The sequence below is a fragment of the Ictidomys tridecemlineatus genome, chromosome 15 (genome assembly GCF_052094955.1).
Source record: "Ictidomys tridecemlineatus isolate mIctTri1 chromosome 15, mIctTri1.hap1, whole genome shotgun sequence".
In the NCBI taxonomy this organism is placed as follows: Eukaryota; Metazoa; Chordata; class Mammalia; order Rodentia; family Sciuridae; genus Ictidomys; species Ictidomys tridecemlineatus.
The window spans coordinates 34,234,404-34,248,989 of record NC_135491.1 but is presented as its reverse complement, the minus strand read 5'-3'; positions in this window follow the sequence as shown (position 1 = coordinate 34,248,989).

Sequence of the window (14,586 nt, the reverse complement as noted above, 5' to 3'; positions counted from 1 at the left end):
CCAGGTGCTATGGACATTGGCCCAGGAGCCAGAAGGAACCTGGAGACTTGATGAGTGTTTTAGGCAGCTCCAAAGTCATCCTGAGCCCTGGTGCCCATCCAGCAGGAGCCCTTGCTAAAATCCTTCTCTCCAACCAAGCACACTCTCCCTCTTCTCCCGGCACACCACCCCTCTCCCTGACCTGTGGCCTGCATGTCACGAGAGAGCAGGGAAATCTCACTTATTAAGAAATCATAGTTACATCTGTCACAGTCACTTGTCACCCTTGTGTGCTGATAGTGAGCCTGGGCACAGTCCGTACCGGGCATCAGCAACCTGAGGCCACAGGGCTGGGGCGTATTTGGAAAATGCCAGTTGAGTTATTTTCCAAGGGAAATTAGAGACCTTTATTCAAATGGAACTCTCTGCTACTAAGTGACCTAGCTGTTATGGTTTAGATATTAGGTGTTCCCCAAAAGCTCATTTGTGAGACAAGAATATTTGGAGGCAAAATGGTGAGTTAAGAGAGACTTAACCTATCGGTTAATTAACCCCCTGATGGGATTACCTGGGTGGTAGCTGAAGGCAGGTGGGGTGTGGCTGGAGGAGGTGGGCATTGGGGGTGAGCCTTTGTGGTATATATTTTATATCTGGAGAGGTAGAGTCTCTCTCCCTGTTTCCTGGTCTGCCGCAGTCTGGCTGGGCACAATTCACAAGCCATGTGTCAAGCAGAAATGAACTTTATTTTTAGAACACACAGGCCGCACCACACGAGCTCTTCAGGAATTCCCTCAGAGCCCAACTGCCACCACTGGCTTCCGGCAAGCCTCTCAATCCCCACTCCTCCCGCTCTTGAGGCTGATTGGCTGGGTCGTGTGGGCGGAGCCAAAAGAGTCCCCCAATGAGCAGCTCCGTGGTCTGAAAGGGCAGGGAAACAGCTCAATGAGCATCACCGCAGAGGAGCCAATCAGCTGACAGCTGGAAGTTTGCTGGGGCCGCTGTCAGCCAATCAGCTAGAAGTTTGCTGGGGCCCCTTCGGCTGTGGTTCTCAACATCTCCCCCTCTCTGTTTAAACAACAAGCTTGTGGCTTAGGGACCGTGCCTGCCTTCAGTTGTCCAATACTACATATGGTCCTCGGATGAGCTGACCTCAAGGCATCAGCCTCCTGTCTTAGGTTGATACCATTGCAATTGGATCTTACCCGTCATTGACTACTAGTCCAGCATATAGCCACACCTATGGATAGGCCTTTGTACCAGCGGGGAGGTGAGGTTCTTTGCCTCACCTCTGTTGACCCCCAAATATTAGCTGAACGACCATCACAAGCAAAAGGGAGAAGGATACACCAAGCCAATTGATGGCTCCTTTTAGAAAATTTGTACCACCGATGACACCATCAGCAAAAATACCCCAACACTACCACAAGTCGCTGTGCCAACAGATAGTTCACAATGCATACAAGTGATACATAGTCCAGGCAAGTTCTGCAAGCAGTTCAGTAATAGGTATTGCAGAAGCTCTAGTTTGGTTTTATCTTTGTCTTCACCAGCACTGGGATGAAGATAGGAATTCTGGCAATAATGGCTAAAGAAAAAATTATGTAACATTCCAGCAGCACTAAAAGAAAACAATTTTCTGAACAATTTACATTATCCTGAACAGAATTATTAAATATAATGAAAAGAAAAGGTGAAAGTAAACAAACAGATCTGTTAACCTCCTTTTTTGTTCACATATTAAAACAGACCTCAATAGCTGTTTACCTAATTTAAATTAAACCATTTAAATCACGTGAATAAGAAAAAAAATTTGGATCCATTTTTTCATGAGCACTGGTCAAATATGATATATGGACATATGCACATACAAACATACAACATAAAACACAAGTGTGCACACATATAATACATACAACACATAACATAATAGTAAAGGCCTTGTAACTTTTTACAGGTGAAATCTCCATTGCAATGTTTAAAAACTCCATAGTCAAAAAATAGAACTGATCAGCAAAACATTAACCTAGGTCTGTATGAGCTCAAAAAACAAAATAGAACTTCATGATGTGGAAAAAGGCAATAATAAAATAGATATTGGAAAAAAATCCTGGTTTCATTAGCCTCCAGGTGTGGGAGAACCACTGTTGAAGATGTAAGGATAGCCAAGCTGGAGTTCTGGATATCAGCTGATATGATTTGAGCCAAATCATCTTCTTTTTGGTCTGTAGAAATCACTTTAGTTAATCTCTCTGGAATCCAAATCAGCTGCTGTTCTCCCTGTGGAAACACACAAACAGACCCCCAACTCCAGAAAATCACTGGGTCAGGACCTTTCCATTGTCCTGTTAGAATATCCTTCCAAAGTACCTTGGGCTTATGTACATTTTTGGACACATATGCCTTTCCCCAGCACTAAGCCCTGATGAATCCAAATTTTAAAAGTTTAGAGTAAAAAGGGTTATTTTAAGTTTATCTTTGAGGTATATATACCTCTTCCCAATTCCCTCTTTTTGCTTTAATAAGTACATTTTAATAGTTTGGTGAGCTCTTTCAACTATGCCTTGTCCTTGTGGATTGTATGGGATTCCTGCTATATGAGTAATGCCAAATGATGAGCAAAATTGTTTAAAAGAGGTAGGAGTATAGCCAGGACCATTATCTGATTTTAATTGTATTGGAATGCCTACAGTGGCAAAATTTTGTAAGCAATGAGCTATAATATCATTAATTTTTTCTCTGGTATGAAGGGAGCCCATCAAAAATCCAGAAGAAGTATCAACTGTAACATGCAAATATTTTAATTTTCCCAATTCTGGCTAGTGTGTGATGTCCATCTGCCAAATATGGTTAGGTATCAGTACTCTAGGATTGACTCCAAGATTAACTTGTGGTAAAAAGGTCACACAATTTTGACATTGTTTTATTATTTGTCTAGCTTGTTCCTTAGTTATTTTAAAATGCTTTTGTAAAGTATTAGCATTGACATGGAACTTTTTATGAAAATTTGTAGCTTCTTATGGTGTAGAGAAAATATGTATGTCATGTGTAGTTTTATCTGCTAAATCATTGCCCAAACTAAGGGGGCTCCAGGCAATCCTGTATGTGCCCTGATATGTCCTATAAAGAATGGATCTTTTCTGTCCCAGATTAGACTTTGTATACTGGAAAACAAAGAGAAAACAGTAGAGGAAGGGGAAATCCTACCAGCATCTTCAAGGGAGACTATAGCATTAACTATATACTGACTATCGGAAAATAAATTAAATACAGAATCTTTAAACATGGGCTGGGGATGTGGCTCAAGCGGTAGCGCGCTCGCCTGGCATGCGTGCAGCCCGGGTTCGATCCTCAGCACCACATACAAAACAAAGATGTTGTGTCCACCGAAAACTAAAAAATAAATATTAAAACTCTTTCTCTTCTCTCTCTCTCTCTCTCTCTCTCTCTCTCTCTCTCTCTCTCTTTAAAAAAAAAGAATCTTTAAACATCATAAAAGCTTGTAATATGGCATTAAGCTCTACCTTTTGAGCTGATTGTTTGGGTACTAAAAATGTAAAAGTTTAATCAGGGGTAACTACTGCTGCTGTACCCATCAGTGAATATATTTGGAGCATTCATGATAGGTGTTTTTCTTGTCATTTTTGGAAAAATTACAGGATGCAATGACCAAAAAGACAATAAAGGATTAGATGGTAAGTGGTTATCAAATGAAACATTAGATTTGCACATGATTATTGCCCAAGTATTTAACTCATTAGCTAGCTCATCAATTTGATCCATAGTATATGGAGAATAATTTTATTGGGAGAAATTCCAAACACTCCCTTTGCTGCTTTTATTCCTTTGAGTATTAATTGTCCTACAGCCTCAGGATACCTAGTAAGAATAGTGTTAGGAGAATAAGATAAATGTATCCATAATAATGGACCTTCTTGCCAAAATACTCCTGTAGGAATATTTTTTGTTGGTAGTACAATAAATAATAAAGGCAAACTTATATCAATTCTATCCAAATGTATATTTTCCATATATGTTTCAATGATTTTTAATGCCTTTCTTGTTTCAGGCATTAACATTCAGGGTGAATTTGGATCTGATGGACCTTTTAGGATATCAAATAAAGGTCCCAACTCTCCTGTTGATATGCCTAGATAAGGCCTTATCCAATTTATGTCTCCTAATACCTTTTGAAAGTCATTAAGTGATTTGAGTTGATCTACTCGTATTTGAATTTTTGGTGGATGGACCATGGTTGAGGATAATAGAACTCCTAAATAATTAATTAGAAAATTTAATTGTACTTTATCTATTGCTATCTCTATACTATATTTTTTAATAAGTTTGTAAGTGTGGGATAACATTCTAGCAATGTGTTTTTATCTTTGTGTGCTAATTATACATCATCCATATAGTGAAAGATTTGTAGTTCAGGATTTTGATTTCTAAGTGTCTGGATTACTTTGTTAACATAAATTTGACACATAGTTTGGCTGTTAGCCATCCCTTGAGGGAGTACTTTCCATTCATATCTCTGATCAGAACCTTCATGATTCAGTGCAGGGATAGTAAATGCAAAACGTGGACTATCCTCAGGATGAATTGGAATTGAAAACAAAACAATCTTTAATATCTATAACTAAAACATACCAGGTTTTTGGCAAAGCAGACAATTTAGGAATCCCCGATTGAGCAGGTCCCATAATAACCATCTCATTACTAATGGCTCTTAAATCTTGCAATAATCTCCATTTACCAGATTTCTTTTTGATGACAAAAATGGGAGTATTATGGGGAGATATGGAAGGTTGTTTATGTCCCTCCGCTAATTGTTGTTTGACCAGGTCATGGGCTGCTTGTATCTTTTCTTTAGTCAGGGGCCACTGAGGAACCCATACTGGCCTTTCTAATTTCCATGTAATTTTTATTATCTCAGTGACCCCTCCTGAAAACCTAATCCATGTCTTTCTGTTCCTTGATCTATTTGTATTGGTGCTCCTATACCTTGTTCTTGTTCTCCTAATCTTTTTCCTTTCCTAAAACCTTGTCTAGCCATAATAGTGGATGCATTTGAATTGATGTTATTTGTTAATGTTAGTCCTAATTGATCTAGGACATCTCGTCCCCATAAATTTATAGGAAGATGATCCAATACATATGGCTGTATAGTTCCCTTACATCCTTCAGGATCCTTCTAATCTAATACCGTCGCACTTCTATGGGGATTAGTCACCACTCCTAGGCCTCGAAGCGTTTGAGTGGCTTGTTGTAATGGCCAATGTTTTGGCCATTCTTGAGGAGAGATGATGCTAAGGTCTGCACCTGTATCCAGTAGCCCATTAAATTCATGTCCTTGAATATTTAGTTTTAGCATGGAGTGAGAATCTAAATTTAAAGAAAGCATGCCCTGGAACCTCTTTCTACAGTACAACTGGAAAATGTATCATGCAGGCTGGGAATTATTAATAACTGTGCTATTCTATCTCCTGGTGAAATTACTGATATACTCCTTGGAGAACTGGCTATAATTTTTATTTCTCCTTCATAATCAGGATCAATTACCCCAGGACTTATCATAAGTTTTTTTAGAGTAGAAGAACTGCGTCCCAATAATAAGCCTACTGTTCCTTGGGGAAGAGGCCCTTTTACCCCTGTGGGAATGATTTGAACTCCCATCTCTGGAGTTAGTACTGTTCTGGAGGAGGCGCAGATGTCTAATCCTACGCTTCCTCTGGTTTGTCTAGTGAGGGATCTAATGGATAATGTGTCCTGGGCACTACCCTGATGGTGTTGCTGGGTTCCTCCAGTGCCCCATATATTTGTGGTCATGGGCCCCGGAGCATTGGGCCCCCCTGTCTGTATTTTGGCAATGGAGCCTGATGCCTTTCTCCATGATCTCGTGGGTACAGGGCATGATAATCTTTGAGGTCCTGTCTCAGGATCCCATCTATCAACTACGGGGGTTGGGGGCCTCCCAGCATATGGAGATGGAGCTGTTGGTTGGACATTTATGCCCTCTGGTGATAGAAAGGTGTTAGTAGCAGTCTCCTGTTGTAACTTTTCCCCTGATGGCTTTTTCTGCTCTAAACTTTCTTCCTCTGTCTGACTAGCTCGAGAGACCTTCTCTTTTACTTGAATCTTTTCCTCTGTCTGACTAACTTGAGAGACCTTCTCTTTTACTTGAATCAATATGTCTTCTCCTTCCTCTACCTTTGTCTGAACTGAAGGCTTTGGACTAAGCAAACCAGATACGAATGTCCACAATGGCAATGTGCCAACTGGCAGAGTCCCTGGGCTTTTCTTTTCTATTCTTTTTAAATCTTCACCATGATGGTTCCATTGTGATATATCTAACAACTCCTCCTTAAAAAGCCATGGGCTACATTTTTGTATTGTATCAACGTATGCCCTGACTGCTCTTGATTTTACTGGGATGCCTCCTTCCTCTAACAATTTACTTAACACTCTTTCGGTTTGTTTTTTACTAATTTCTGATCCCGTATTTCTACTATAATACAACCCAACAAGATAATGCCAAACAAAACCGAAACAGAATGAAACAAAAATGGAACAACACAAAATCATTATATCAGCCTTTCTATCCTCCTGAAATGTCCATCCATCCTTTTTCCCTATCTGTTCCTCAGACACAAATAGTTTTTCTTCCCTCTCACTCATCTCCAGGGACAGGCAACTTAAAACAAAAATGAAGCAAAACAAAAGAAGAATCCTAAAATGGCTACCCATCCTCTTGCCCTGCCCTCAGGGGCGAGCAGTTTACCTTATCACTTACCCTCAGTCGCTCTCCGTGCGAGCCACCAAATGCCGCAGTCTGGCTGGGCACAATTCATGAGCCACTTGTCAAAAAAAACTAACTTTATTTTTAGAACCACACACACCAAATAAAACTGCTCCTCAGGAAAAACCTTCAGAGCCCAACTGCCACCACCGGCTTCCCACAAGCCTCTCACTCACACCAGCCTCACCACCTCCCACAATCCTCCTGCTCTTGAGGCCGATTGGCTGGGTCACATGGGCGGAGCCAAAAAAGTCCCCCAATGAGCAGCTCCGTGGTCTGAAAGGGCAGAGAAACAGCCCAATGAACATCACCGCAGAGGAGCCAATCAGCTGGCAGCTGGAAGTTTGCTGGGGCCACTGTGAGCCAATCAGTTGGAAGTTTGCTGGGGCCCCTTCAGCTATGGCTGTCAACACTGGTCGCCATGTGAGCTGCTTCCGTTTTCCAGACTCTTCCATCATGATGTTCCGCCTCACCTCAGCCTGAGGAATGGAGCCGGCCTTCTATGAACTGAGACCTCTGAAACCGTGAGTCCCCAGATAGACATTTCATCCTCTTAAATTGTTCTTGTCAGGTGTTTTAGTCATAGCAGCCCAAAAGCTGACTAAAACACTAGCAAAAGAATTCCTTTTATCCTTGGCATGTTGTAGGCACTTGGATGTACACATTTGCATGTTTTGATTTAAAATATGCATGGAAATTATCTCTTCTTGTAAATAAGTTACATATATGTCTAAATAAAGGGTGCCTTATGTATTCACCATTGATGAGGGTTGGGAACTCTGCCTGAGGACCAAAGAAGACGGGTGTCTCAGCGGCACACACCTCCTGGATTCAAACCCTAGTTCCAACAACTCCTTGGGTCTCAGTTTCCCAATCTGGACACGGGAAGCCTTCCCACCCGCGGGGCTCTTAGGGGGACTCGGCGCTGGTGTTAGTAAGACAGTGAGAACAGCAGTCGGCACCCCAGGAGCCGGCCCCTCTGCCAACTCGACATCAGCCCAGTCGTTGGCCTTGTCCAAGGTGCTGACGTCCTCAGGTCTCTGTCCTCCTGGGAATCTGAGGTGTGTGTGGCTGCGGTTTGGCTCCTCTCCGCCACTGGAGTTTTTGAATAAAGCCAGGCACACCTTGGGACATTTTGTTTTGCAATTCCAAACTGGGGGGTGTCCACTGATGCTCACGGATGTCGTGTCACTGACCTGAACCAACAGTCTGTTTGACATACCCCGAGTCGCCATGTCCTTGAAGGACCTCAGCTGTCACTCCCACCCTGTCACTCCTCCCAGGGACAGGACTTGGCTACTGTGGAGTGGCTGGAGACGTGGTCTGGGTTCTCTGGCAGCTACCGGAGCTGCTCAGGGTGCAAGAAGAGGCGTTTAGTGGGGTCCTGGGAATGGGCTCAGGGTGGGCAGCAGGCAGAGGCCCCGTTACTGAGTGACAGTGGCTGTGCTGGGGCTGCTGTGGGCCTCCCCTCTGCTCCCCTGAGGCTGCTGTCCCAGGCTGGGGCTCTGGGCTAGAGCTTGGAGCCTCAGAGCACGAGGGATGCTCTTCCCCTGGCAGCCGTCCTCTGCAGCAGAGCCCCAGGCTCTGTGGTCCTGGGAAGGACAAGACCACGACCCTCACTGGGACCATCTCTGGGGACAGGGGAGGCCCTCTTGGATTCCCTGTACCCCAAGCCTTACCCTCACACCCTGCTATCCTGGCCTCGCCCAGCCCCCTCCCAAGCCTGGGCCCGACAGAGCCAGCAGCTGACAAGCAGGACACCAGAAGCCAGTTAGGTGCTGGCTATTTTCGGAGTCTCTGGCCACAAGTGCCTGTCTCTTCACCTCTGGGTGGCAGATGAGGTCAGGGCCAGCATGGTGTAGTGTTTCCCTTGTCCGCCATCGAGGGGGCTGATGACGGAAGGCTTGAGGGGCCTTGCCAGAGGCCAGGCCCAGGGAGCCAGCTGAAGGTTGAGCCCTGCCCCCAGCTGGTCACAGGCGCTCAGATCCAGTGAGACTTGGATTTGGCTGCCCAGACCCAAATTTGAGCCTCAGCAGCACCATGCTAGATAGGAAGAGCCAGGACGAGAAGGGAACAGAGCTGTTCTGGCCACCCAAACATGGAAGTCACCTGAACATGGTCAGAGTTGGGCACGGGGAAATTGGTCACCGCATGGCCGGTATGGACCCAGCGTAGGACAGCTGAGGGTGCAGCAAGGCCTGTCCCCAACACACAGTACTCCCAATCCTCCCGTGGCCCATGATGTCCTCCTGTCACTCCCCTTTGTCCATGAAAATCTGAGGCAAAGGGAAGCTGAGTAACTTGCCCAAGGCTTAGGGACCAGGGTTTGGATCCAGGTACCGCGGGTCCAGAGCTTGCTCCTAAGTGCTCTTACCCACTTTCACCTTCAGCTACGGTGGTCTCCTGCCCACCCTTCTGAGACAGGAAGGCCTCAGATTCCACAGCCATGTCCTTATGATCCAATATCCAGCAATATCCAGCTGAGGGCTGGAAGGAGCTCAGTGGTGGAGCGCTTGCTGGCATGCCCAAGGCCCTGGGGCCATCCCCAGCACGAGAAGAAGGAAGGGAGGGAGGGAGGGAGGGAGGGAGGGCTAGACAGCTGGCATGCAAATCCAGTTCTAGTCTAATTCCAAACCCTTCACCTTTTCTACTAAACCAAAGACCTGAGAACCACAGACTACAGCCCCAACCTAGTCCACCACCTGTTCCATAAAGAGCTGCCTCCGTGTTGTAAAAACGGAGTTCTCGCAGGGAGACCAGCATAGGATGATGGGTAAGGGGCAGCCACTTATTGGACAGATCAAAAAAACAGGCGTGAGTGGCGAGTGGCACAAGGGGACCCAATCCCAACATCAGAGGAGCTGGTCTCAGACAGGCACTGGGTGTCTCAAACTTACCCAGACCCTTGACCCTGACCTCACAGATCCATCCAGACTTCCCTGGATGGTCCTACTTGGAGCTAGATGACAAAGTGATCTTCCCAGTGCTCTGCCACAAGCCCCCACACGTGAATTGGTCCTGATGACCCTTTCCTGCAGCCCCAGGGCTCCTGTCAGGAGGGAGCACAGCACGAGGACAGGGCTGACCAGGTGCGAGGGGCCTGGCTTTGCCTGGGCGACTTCAGAGAGGTCCCTCTTCACGCCAGCCCCAGGTGTCAGGTCTGTCCAGTGGGAACACAGGAGGCACTGGTGGGGTGGGCGGTGATAGGGGCAGAGAAAGGGCAGTGGACATCGCCTTTGGTAAGGGGTGGCACACACAGATGCCCAGGACCATCAGAAGAGAGAGGCCAGAGGCAACATGGTTGTCCCTTGTGTCCCTAAGGGATCGGTTCCAGGGCCCTCAGGAATACCAAGATCAGCAAACGCTCAAGCCCAAAATGATTCGCACAGAACCTTCTCCCACCCCGGCCGCTGCCCGCTTTAAATCATCTCAAGATTGCTTTTAACACCCCCCAGGATGCGAAGCCACGGACCTCCCTGTAGGGAGAGGCTCAGGGGTTGAGGACCAGGGCGGAGGCTGCCGGAGTTCCGGACAGTCCCGAGCTTTCTCCAGCACTTCCATCCACGATGGTGGACCCTGCAGGCGCTGGACCACAGAGGGGGGCTGACCGTATCCACCTGTGGCTCTGAAATACCTGAGGATCTGAGGACCTCAGGGTCCTTTCCTTAGGAAACGGGACGTGAACTCCTCCAACACCAGATTTCAGGAGGGGCTGCACTTGGAAGCCCACCCTGAGCGTCTGGCTTGGGCAACTCGGGATCCACTGGGCGAACGGGCACCTCTGGGGACAGTAACGATGAACCTGCACAATGTCCTCAAAGAGCACCGCTTGGGATTAAATTTCAGGGAATTCGGAACCCCACAGGGGCCAAAAGTGAGGCTCAGGTCTCCCCGTGCTCCTCTGGCTCCCCCCACCCCTGTCAGACCAGGGGGCGCAGTGGAAGCTTCCAGAACCCCCATCGCCCCACAAGAGCCCACAGGGACCGTTTGCTCCATATGCAAGTCGCATGGGAACAGGTGGCTGGAAAGGTCACGGCGTGTCTGGGGGCCAGCGGCTCCTGGCCGGGCCCCTGGGCACAAGTGACCTTGCCTCTCCCGGCACCGCTGCCCAGGCCTGAGCTTAGGGCTGTCGGAGAAGATCCCAGAAGCTTCCCACAGAGGGGCTTAGAGGTGTGCAACCTGCTGCCCCACCCTTCCCTGACAGTGTCCGCTCTACCAGGTCCCAGGAGACACTGCCCACTCTCTGCCTGTGCGTCCCCAGGGCTGGGCGCTCACGGCTTCCAGCACAGGTCCTTCCTGCGCTCCAGCCTGAGGGGCTCTGGGCTGTCCTCTGGGGCTTCCTACCGTTGGCCTCCGTTCAGCCCTGGGCCCAGCCGCCCGCTCTGACGGCCTCCGTCATTGTCATCGTCATCTTTGAAAACAAGTCTCTGTGAGTTCAGGTCGTCCCCAAGCAGTGACAGTACTCAGCTCTGAGGACCTACGTGTGACTGTGGCCCTCGTCCCAGGAAACGTCACTCACACACACAAGATTGTGCCTTAATTCAACCCAACGGGAGGTTCTGATCCCCTTGAAAGTCGGTCCTAGAACCAAACCCAGAACTGGAGAGCTACACCCGCTGTTTGGCAGCCGCTTCTTATTTAGGTAAAAATATATGCTGGGCTCTGGGTCAGTGTGTGCGAGGCCCTGGGTTTGATTCCTAGCACTAAAAAATGTAAAATGGACATGAATCTCAGAGCTAAGGTCACAGACTCTACTCCTTCCAGTCTCCTGTACCATGGGGTTATGAAAATAATCATCGGGGTGAAAAGTGGGCCACTGAGACCAAAAGCTCTTCTTTCCTAGCTGGAGGCTGGTCACAGACCAACCCACTCGCCTTACATAATTGGCAGCATTTTACCTCATGACAGAAAGCATTTGAACTCCACCAGCAGATACGTGGCACAGGAAATATCCTTTATTATTCTGAACACTTATATTTCTATGAAGAGAACAACTTTTAAAATAAACTCAACCAGACACAGAGAGTTGCATGACACCAAACGGCCCGTGATTCAGAGAGGACACTATTGAAACATTCCTGGTTCATACAGAAACAGGGACAGAGGGACGACAGCAGGCACCCCCAGAACGACTTCACAGTCACCAGCAAGCCCGAGTGGCCCATCAGCAGGGCTACAGTCCTGGGACGCCCGGGGACAGAGTGGGACTCCTCGACTGGCCTCCAATACCATGGGACTCCACAGCCAGTCTCCAATTCCACAAAACAGGCCTCAAGACAAAGGGTCAGACTTTTCTTTTATTCAAACAGCAAGTGTTTTGGAAATTTGATATTTCTAAGCTCAGTAGGTCTTTGGTGACGGGATCGCTTTGGGAAGCCCTGTAGTTAGGGACATGCTGTCTTCACCATAAATTTAGCACAAGAATATTGTCATGGAGACATGCAGAGGCTTTTTTTTTTTTAAGTGAATGAGACCTTTGATTATCTGATATAATCCCTGATTTTACACACAAGGGCCTTACCACCCAAAGATGTGAAGCTACTCACCCCGGTCCACCCAGCTAGTTAGCCACAGACCCAGGTCTGTGCGACTCTAAATGCTGTGCTATTTTCACAACACCATAACACCCTCTCTGTTCTTTTCCATTCTGTAGCTTTCAAAAGAAATAAACAAACATATAGAGTGGATCCAGTGGGATTCTTCTGGGAAATTCCTATAGGTAGGAAATGACTTCTTTGGTGAGAATGCTCCCGTCTTACATTATCAGACTGGAAGACAAATCATACGGCAGGATCTTGGCTCCCACTTGGGAAAAGAAAATCCCTCTGAGAATGAAGGCAGCTTGGGGACTTTGTTCAGCGGGATATTTGGGAGGAGGTGGAAGCTCCCCTTCTCCTCGGCCTCCTTTGGGTCTAGGATGAAGACTCGCAGGTAGATGCTCAATCACAGACACCAGGTAGATGGGACAGGACGGTTGAAACGGTGTCTCATATTTCATGGAAAATAATCATTCTTTAAACATCTGGTAAAATATCCCAAGTGCCAAGTGTCATATACAGTACACAGGAGCACCCTGGTCCTGGGTGACCTCTGCTATCAAAGAAAGGTCACCAAAAAGAAGTCGAGCCATACTCATGACCAGCACTCCATCCTACCGCCCCCCATGGCGAGGTGGACCCCGAGGGTCTCCCAGAGGGTCCTGTGCCCACGGCGAGGTGGTCGGATCCCTTTCTGGGTGTGTGCCCACCGCTGTCAGCCCCAGCGATGGGCCTCCGGGGTGGGGGGCCTCTCTTCCAGGGGCGACTACCTTCCTCCAAAAGGAGCAGCTGAGCGACTTCCTGTGGCAGGTGGCCAGGGGAGAGAGCGTGACGGCCTCTCCCCTCCTATCCCTTTGCCCTGGGACAGAACTTAGTGAGCTGCTCTGGTCACGCCAGTCTGGGTCAGGGAACCCCATGGCACAGGCCGATGGATGCCCAGCACCCCAGACTGAGGGCCGACTCGACCCCTTAGGAGCTGAGACCTTGAACGGGAGCCATGGAAAGGCCTGGTTGGCTCACGGGGGACACCAGGCGACAGGAGCCCGCCCTGCCGTCCTCCTGGGGCAGCCGGGAGGCGCCGTGGGTGAAACTGCTTTATTGAAAAATAAATAAATGCCAACACCTAAGAGGCACTGTCACCATGGGAGGAGCAGCCACACCTGCTGGGTGTGGGACAGGACAGGCCACACCTTTCCCAGGGCCCAGGACACTTGGGCTGGAGCTGGCCTTCGTGAATGGAAAGACCCAAAGTCTCCTGGTCTCCCTGATTCAGCAGGGACAAACCCGGCAGGTACAGAGTCACCCCCGTCTCAGGCCCCACCCCTTCTCCATGTGTCCCCTCCGTTCCCCCGTGTGATGCAGTGGCCTCTTTTATTTTGCCCAAAATTCTGCAGAGGGGCTCCCCTCGTCAGAACAGCAGGGCGCCATCCGTGTGTCCAGCCAGGGCACGAGACACTCAGACCACAGTCGGAAACCCACAGCCACCCGTCGGTCCCCACGGCACTGAAGCCAGCCTCCACCAGGGGGCCCCGCTGGCTCGTGAGTGAATCCCCGGGGTCTCCAAGCCGCCCACGAGCTCTGGGCTGGGGGGCCAGGTGCTTGGTCCCACCTCCCCCATCCCCCAGGTGCCAAGTTAGTTTATGAAGAGACCCAAGAGGGAGATTCAGGGCCAGTCCCCGTGGCTCAAGAGCCCCGCTGGGAAGGGCCTTGCAGGTGTTGGTGGACAGTGATCGCCACGGCCTTTCAGGCTGTCCCTGGGCAGCCACCTGGCCCCATGGGGACAGCAGAGAGTCCTGTGAAGGAGGCACACACGTGGCTTCGCTGGGTCTCTCCCTGCCCCGTTTATGTAGGAAGGTCCCGGGAGCCACAGATGGGTTTGTGGGCGCCAGGCCTCTGACACAGGGGGCCAGCACAGGGCTTTGGGGTCTCTGGGGGTCTGCCTGGTGCAGACACCTCTGTGGAACCTGCTCTCTGTGGCTCCGATACCTGCTTGCCTGACATCCATGTCCCCTGGACTGTCTGAACACCAGAAGCCAGTGGAATGTTCTGGAACACACAGACACATCAAACTCAGAGCAGCCAGAGGGGGAACTAGGAACATTTCAAGATCCTCCAAAGTATCTATCTGCTGACTTCATCCAAACTCCCAGACCGAGGTGCAGCACGCTACCTGGGGTGGGCGAGAGAAAGAGGACCCATGGACCCGCCTCCCCTCACCAAGCTCCGCTGGGCGCTGGTTGGTTGTTGTGTTGGTTTGTTTTGTTTTTAATCTGA